Here is a 7,500-nt window from a genome sequence, read left to right as displayed (position 1 = left end):
CCCGAAAATGAATCATCGCAGACGGATACGCGCACAGTCCGAGACAAAACACGGCAGCGACGACAGCAACGCCGCGTCGACGTCCGCACTCGGGCAGGAAATCGACGGACGACGTTCGCTTGCGTCGGGCCGGACGCGCGTGAGACGCGTGCGCGATTCGTATTATATGTACGATTTTGTACTACCGTCCGACGGCCGGTCGGCCACCGTCACGGTCCAATAGTGCGTGCGCGAACACGAACACGACTGGACTCCCGAACGGCGCTTAGACCGACATCGAACGGGTCGCGATGTATTACTGAGAGAGAAGTGCACGCCGTCGACGAACGTCGACGGACGCGACCCGTGTCACACACGACGAACCCGCTAGGGGACACGTATGCGCGACATCGAGGCGCGCGCCCGTACGCCGTCGAATGACGATGAATCTCTCCGTTCGTTCATTCGAGTTTCGCAGGTTTACCCCTGAACGGTTTCACGTACTCTTGAACTCTCTCTTCAAAGTTCTTTTCAACTTTCCCTCACGGTACTTGTTCGCTATCGGTCTCGCGGTAATATTTAGCCTTAGATGGAGTTTACCACCCACTTAGGGCTGCACTCTCAAGCAACCCGACTCTGAGGAGCGTACCTCTCGCCGTCTCGCTCCGTCGCTACGGGCCTGGCACCCTCTACGGGAAAACGGCCCCGTTCAAGACGAACTTGGACAGGAGTGGCGACGACGAGAAAGCGATACCTCCCGAACACCACATCTCCCGCGATCGTTACAACCGCGGGATTCAGTGCTGGGCTATTTCCTGTTCGCTCGCCGCTACTAAGGAAATCCTGGTTAGTTTCTTTTCCTCCGCTTACTAATATGCTTAAATTCGGCGGGTGATCCTCCCTGATCTGAGGCCAACGATAAAAAAAAAACGAGGCAGACGCGATATCCGTCAACGCGACGGCGCCGCTTTCGTCGAGACGAGACGAGACGAGACGAGATCTTCATCATCATCCGTCCGTTCCGACGTCGGCGTCGACGCGCTCTTCGGACGTCGAGTCCGCCTACTATTCGTTATCGCGCGTGCACGCACGTGCGCGCGTTCGTTCGTTCGCCACCCCGCCGTCTGTGTATATAATGATAACACAGACACGAGAGACGACACGACGCGACACGACACGACACGACACGCCTCGAAAACGAATACGACGTTTACATGTCATCACGTACGCAATGCGCGCTTTATGTGTATACGTCGTAACGAAAACGGAGCTGTTTTATCGATATACGTTCGATCGATGTTCGATAACGAGAAACGTACGAACTCTCGCTCTCTCACTAGACTAGAAGAGATCGGCCCTCATATATCCGATTACCCTCTTTGATCGAACGATAGAACGACGATCGAAAGGTCGGAGATGGGGGCGCGCTCTCGACTAGACCGATCGACGAAGACGACGACGACGACGACGACGACGACGACGACGTAGACGACGTAGACGTACGAATCGGTAGAGCGAGCGACGCTCTCGGTCTCTCACACATCGCGCATAACGAAACTCCGTGACGTAAACGTACACACGAACCGTATATAAATACAAAAATTTTGTAATATACACGAACACGCATGGTACATAAACATACATACACGTCGTATTGAAATATTTGAACGGACCGAGAGAGAGTCGGTTCGTATACGAATACGAATACGAACGAACTCTAAAACGGATACCGTCATGTGTTCGAGAATAACGTATAAAAGTTTAACATTACGAAAAACTATATACACATTAAACATTGAACAGTGTGGTATATATTTTTATACAGCCGGCCCTCAGACAGGAGTGGTCCTGGATGTTTCTCCACGGACCGCAATGTGCGTTCGAAATGTCGATGTTCAAATGTGTCCTGCAGTTCACACTATGACGCGCAGTTAACTGCGTTCTTCATCGACCCGCGAGCCAAGTGATCCACCGTCCAGGGTAATTGTTTATTTTCATGATGATTAGTTTCTACGATCACTGAAGCGATTCTATACACGCCCGTGATATTAGTTTGTTTAAATTTTTTTTTTTTTTCTTTTTTTATTTCTTTTCAGTATATAAATAAAAATTAAAAAAAAAAAAAATATTAAAAAAAAAAAATTAAAAAAAAATATACGTTATTTGAAGATGACGATGCGCTATCGAAAGACGACAACATCGTGCTTTCCTCGAGAAACCGACGTCGAAACATCAGAAGGGACGCGTTGAACGACCCCGTTTTTATTATATTCGGAGTCGTCGTCTCGCATCCGAACGACATACGAACGCCGAACCGCATTTTCTTTTATTTCATTTTACGAAAAAAACAAACGAAACTTTCAGCGGACGCTTCTCGTATCCCCGCCGACTGACCGATTGACTGACTGACTGATCGTCGATCATCGTATCATCGTCTAGGAGAGCGTGTGAAACGCATCATCGCACGTATCGATCGAAAGCACGAGGCCTCTATGAAAATATGATATAACGCATAAAACACAAAACACGAAAACACATCGACGTCACCACGAATCGATATCATATTAAATTCAAAAACGAATTCAAATCGACACTCACATAACGACCGATCGATGTAAACGATGACGAGACTCGTAATCGAACGGAGACGACGACGCGTAACGTAGACGTAGACGTAGACGTAGACGAAGAACGAAAGACGAAAACGAAAACGAAGAGCGACGAGAGTCTTGAACTCGAAACGTATACAGCGTCGTATATATATTATACATGTGACTCGCGGCGCGGATTCTTGCCGGTCTACGTACACAGGTATAACGAAGACGACTACGGTAACGACGAGTGAAGACTGCACGCGTGCAACTTCGATGTTCGTTAGCTAGCGTTCTCGCTAGTTACGTTCGCCGCGTACATACGACGTCCACATTCGAATTGAAAGTACACGATTACATACGTCTTACGACGATCGTTATATTCGTATCTCTTTTTATAATACTACGTTTTAATATATATACGTATATCGATTCGATGACGACGCTTCAGCGATACGTATTGTATTTATATATTTTTTTGCGAATATCGTTATTTTCATACGTGATGATACTAACGTCGAAGGCGATGACGACTCGTATATCAACGAACGCCTAGACGAAGACGACGTAGTCGTCGTCGTCGTCGGAGAAACGATAATGCGATCCACCGATCGAATTCGCATTTTTTCGTATTATGATTCTTTTTGGTTGTTGTTATTGTTATTGTTTTATTATATCGTCTTATATCGGCACTCTCATTGCTCTTTCGTGCTGCACTGTTTATCTCGCTCGTATACAGAGAAGAGCTCGATCCGCACAGAGACGAAACAGAATTCGAGATAGATAAACGTACGTTAATGATCCTTCCGCAGGTTCCCCTACGGAAACCTTGTTACGACTTTTACTTCCTCTAAATGATCAAGTTTGGTCAACTTCCCAGCAACGCCGACGGCCGTGAAGCCACCGCGTGTCGGTCCGAAGACCTCACTAAATCATTCAATCGGTAGTAGCGACGGGCGGTGTGTACAAAGGGCAGGGACGTAATCAACGCGAGCTTATGACTCGCGCTTACTAGGAATTCCTCGTTTATGGGGGATAATTGCAAACCCCAATCCCCAGCACGAAGGAGTTTCAACGGGTTGCCCGGGCCTCTAGGCCAGGGAGAACATGCCGATTCCTTCAGTGTAGCGCGCGTGCGGCCCAGGACATCTAAGGGCATCACAGACCTGTTATTGCTCAATCTCGTGCGGCTCGAAGCCGCCGGTCCCTCTAAGAAGAATTTTAATACGCCGCCAGTGAGTTGCTCGACCGAAATCGGGCACACCTAAATGACGACGCCTATTTAGCAGGCTAGAGTCTCGTTCGTTACCGGAATTAACCAGACAAATCGCTCCACCAACTAAGAACGGCCATGCACCACCACCCACCGAATCAAGAAAGAGCTATTAATCTGTCAATCCTTCCGGTGTCCGGGCCTGGTGAGATTTCCCGTGTTGAGTCAAATTAAGCCGCAGGCTCCACTCCTGGTGGTGCCCTTCCGTCAATTCCTTTAAGTTTCAGCTTTGCAACCATACTCCCCCCGGAGTCCAAAATCTTTGGTTTCCCGGAAGCTGCCCGCCGAGCCATTGTAGTAACGTCGGCGGATCGCTAGATGACATATTTACGGTTAGAACTAGGGCGGTATCTAATCGCCTTCGAACCTCTAACTTTCGTTCTTGATTGATGAAAACACCTTTGGCAAATGCTTTCGCTGATGTTCGTCTTGCGACGATCCAAGAATTTCACCTCTAACGTCGCAATACGAATGCCCCCAGTTATCCCTATTAATCATTACCTCGGAGTTCTGAAAACCAACAAAATAGAACCGAGATCATATTCTATTATTCCATGCACGAAATATTCAAGCGGCATTTTGAGCCCGCTTTGAGCACTCTAATTTGTTCAAAGTAAAATTGTCGGCCCACCTCGACACTCACCGAAGAGCACCGCGATAGGATTTTGATATTGAACCGGCGTTTTACCGCCGGCTCACCGACGATATGCTCCGCAAACGTGTCAGTATCACCGCGGATGCGGTGCACCGACAGCGCGGCGCACAAATGCAACTACGAGCTTTTTAACCGCAACAATTTTAGTATACGCTATTGGAGCTGGAATTACCGCGGCTGCTGGCACCAGACTTGCCCTCCAATTGTTCCTCGTTAAAATATTTAAAGTGTACTCATTCCGATTACGAGGCCTCGAAAGAGTCCCGTATCGTTATTTTTCGTCACTACCTCCCCGTGCCGGGAGTGGGTAATTTGCGCGCCTGCTGCCTTCCTTGGATGTGGTAGCCGTTTCTCAGGCTCCCTCTCCGGAATCGAACCCTGATTCCCCGTTACCCGTGACAACCATGGTAGTCGCAGAAACTACCATCGAAAGTTGATAAGGCAGACATTTGAAAGATGCGTCGCCGGTACTGGACCATGCGATCGGCAAAAGTTATCCAGATTCATCAAAATTAACGACTTCGGACGAGACGCCCTCCGTCGATTGGTTTTAATCTAATAAAAGCACTCATCCCATCACTGGTCAGAGTTCTGATTGCATGTATTAGCTCTAGAATTACCACAGTTATCCAAGTAACTGAGTAAGATCTAAGGAACCAAAACTGATATATTGAGCCATTCGCGGTATCGCCTTAATACGGCTTGCACTGAGACATGCATGGCTTAATCTTTGAGACAAGCATATAACTACTGGCAGGATCAACCAGGGAGCTAACATAGATTATTCTCGACGACGACGACGACACGTCCGTGCGTGCTTGCGCGAACGCGACACCTTCGCCGTAAGTTTCTCTCTCATTTAACTCGATTCTCGTTTCTAGCAACGACGACGACGACGACGACGTTGTCTTCGTTCGTCGTCGCTTCGAAACGAGGTTCGTCGTACCGTATCGATTCGATCGCGTTAGACGCGATAGACTCTTACGGTTGACTTTTTTCATTCATTATCATAATAAATAATGATAAATAACCGACGACATCGAAGTAGCCCGAGAAGAGCACGACGACGACGACGACGATTCGTCTTCTAAGATGACACTCGACGGTCACGAATATGAATATTCGAAACGAGATCGTTCATTTTAGAAACACTTCCGTACACGATGTGCACGTATGTTATTGTTCAACGGATATATGTGTCGTGAAACATTCGGATCGACGCCCGGTGTTTGAGTGTTCGTACCGATACTCGGGTTATGTATTTTTCGTACATGATAGTTTTTGTTAATATAAAGAGTTTTAGGAACGACCGTTTCGCATACATTTCTATATGCATTAAACGAACGTACTGAATCTTTTAAAAACTCCGTCTGCCGCGTTTATCTCCGAAGACATCGTCATCGCACCACACATCGGGGTCCACAATAAATCTACACGAGAACGTCATACGTTATCATGTCGATGAATTTGTAGAGAGAGGAGCGATGACGACGCCGGAGTCGCTTTAGAAAGAGCAACTTACGTACGTCCGTCGGTCGGCACAGTTATAGAACGAAAAGTATATTTCTCCACATTATTTGTATAATATATTATTATTGTAAAACGACAACGCCGCGACGAGCTTACGACGACGACGACCGCGGCAGCAGCAATACATTATAATATAATACAATACTAGAAGAAAACAACTTTTCGATAGAGTCTTATCTTCAACGGTTGCGACGCGTCTCACGAAATAATATTTTCATATATATCGTTCGACGTTCGAACCGAACGTACTCTATGTATATGCCGGACGATGAATATGACATTCGGCGCTTCATAACGGCGGATGTATTTTTTTCGAATATTTTTATATTTAATGTTTTATATATAATATCAACCCCCTCCCCGTCGCAAGGAATAAAACAAAGAACTCCCCCCCAACCCCCTAACCTCCCACCCCCACCCCCGAAAAATTAACGCGGTACGTTCGTGTATTGTGGAATCGAAGTTTATATTTTACGACGATAACATACTTTATTTTTCTGAAATATTTTAAAATAACATTAGAATCGAACACGATAACGATATCCGAGTGATTTCATTCGATCACTAAATTTGAACTATAACAGAACGATAATAAAATATCTTTGAAATGTGAAAAAAATAACGCGGTACGTTCGTGTATTGTGGAATCGAAGTTTACATTTTACGACGATAACATACTTCATTTTTCTGAAATATTTTAAAATAACATTAGAATCGAACACGATAACGATATCCGAGTGATTTCATTCGATCACTAAATTTGAACTATAACAGAACGATAATATAACATCTTTGAAATGTGAAAAAATTAATGCGGTAAGTTCGTGTATTGTGGAATCGAAGTTTACATTTTACGACGATAACATACTTTATTTATCTGAAATATTTTAAAATGACACTAGATTCGATCATTGCATTTGAACTATAACAGAAAGATAATATAATATCCTTCAAATGTGAAAAAATTAACGCGGTACGTTCGTGTGTTGTGGAATCGAAGTTTACATTTTACGACGATATCATACTTTATTTATCTGAAATATTTTAAAATTACACTAGAATCGAACACGATAACGATATCCGAGTGATTTCATTCGATCATTGCATTTGAACTATAACAGAACGATAATAAAATATCTTTCAAATGTGAAAAAATTAACGCGGTACGTTCGTGTATTGTGGAATCGTAGTTTACATTTTACGACGATAACATACTTTATTTATCTAAAATATGTTAAAATAACACTAGATTCGATCATTGCATTTGAAATATAACAGAACGATAATATAATATCTTCAAAATGTGAAAAAATTAACGCGGTACGTTCGTGTATTGTGGAATCGAAGTTTACATTTTACGATGATAACATACTTTATTTATCTAAAATATGTTAAAATAACACTAGATTCGATCATTGCATTTGAACTATAACAGAACGATAATAAAATATCATTGAAATGTGAAAAAAATA

At 44.5% G+C, this 7,500-nt stretch overlaps 3 non-coding genes across 3 annotated transcripts in view; all 3 read right to left on the bottom strand.

Moving 5' to 3' along the window:
* LOC126778668 (large subunit ribosomal RNA) overlaps positions 1-894 on the bottom strand; it is a 3,982-nt gene extending 3,088 nt beyond the window's left edge. The window contains exon 1 of the ribosomal RNA XR_007670214.1: positions 1-894. This exon is cut by the window's left edge and continues 3,088 nt beyond it. This is a non-coding gene — a ribosomal RNA (large subunit ribosomal RNA).
* A 911-nt stretch (positions 895-1,805) lies between these two features.
* LOC126778642 (5.8S ribosomal RNA) lies at positions 1,806-1,962 on the bottom strand. The gene has a single exon (XR_007670191.1). It is a non-coding gene; the product is annotated as a 5.8S ribosomal RNA (ribosomal RNA).
* Positions 1,963-3,365: 1,403 nt separating this feature from the next.
* Positions 3,366-5,268, bottom strand: LOC126778655 (small subunit ribosomal RNA). The gene has a single exon (XR_007670202.1). It is a non-coding gene; the product is annotated as a small subunit ribosomal RNA (ribosomal RNA).
* Positions 5,269-7,500: the final 2,232 nt, after the last annotated feature.

This window comes from Nymphalis io, chromosome 26, assembly GCF_905147045.1.
Source record: "Nymphalis io chromosome 26, ilAglIoxx1.1, whole genome shotgun sequence".
Classification (NCBI taxonomy): Eukaryota; Metazoa; Arthropoda; class Insecta; order Lepidoptera; family Nymphalidae; genus Nymphalis; species Nymphalis io.
The sequence above is the reverse complement of the archived record's forward strand: the minus strand, read 5'-3'. Positions and strand labels throughout refer to the sequence as shown.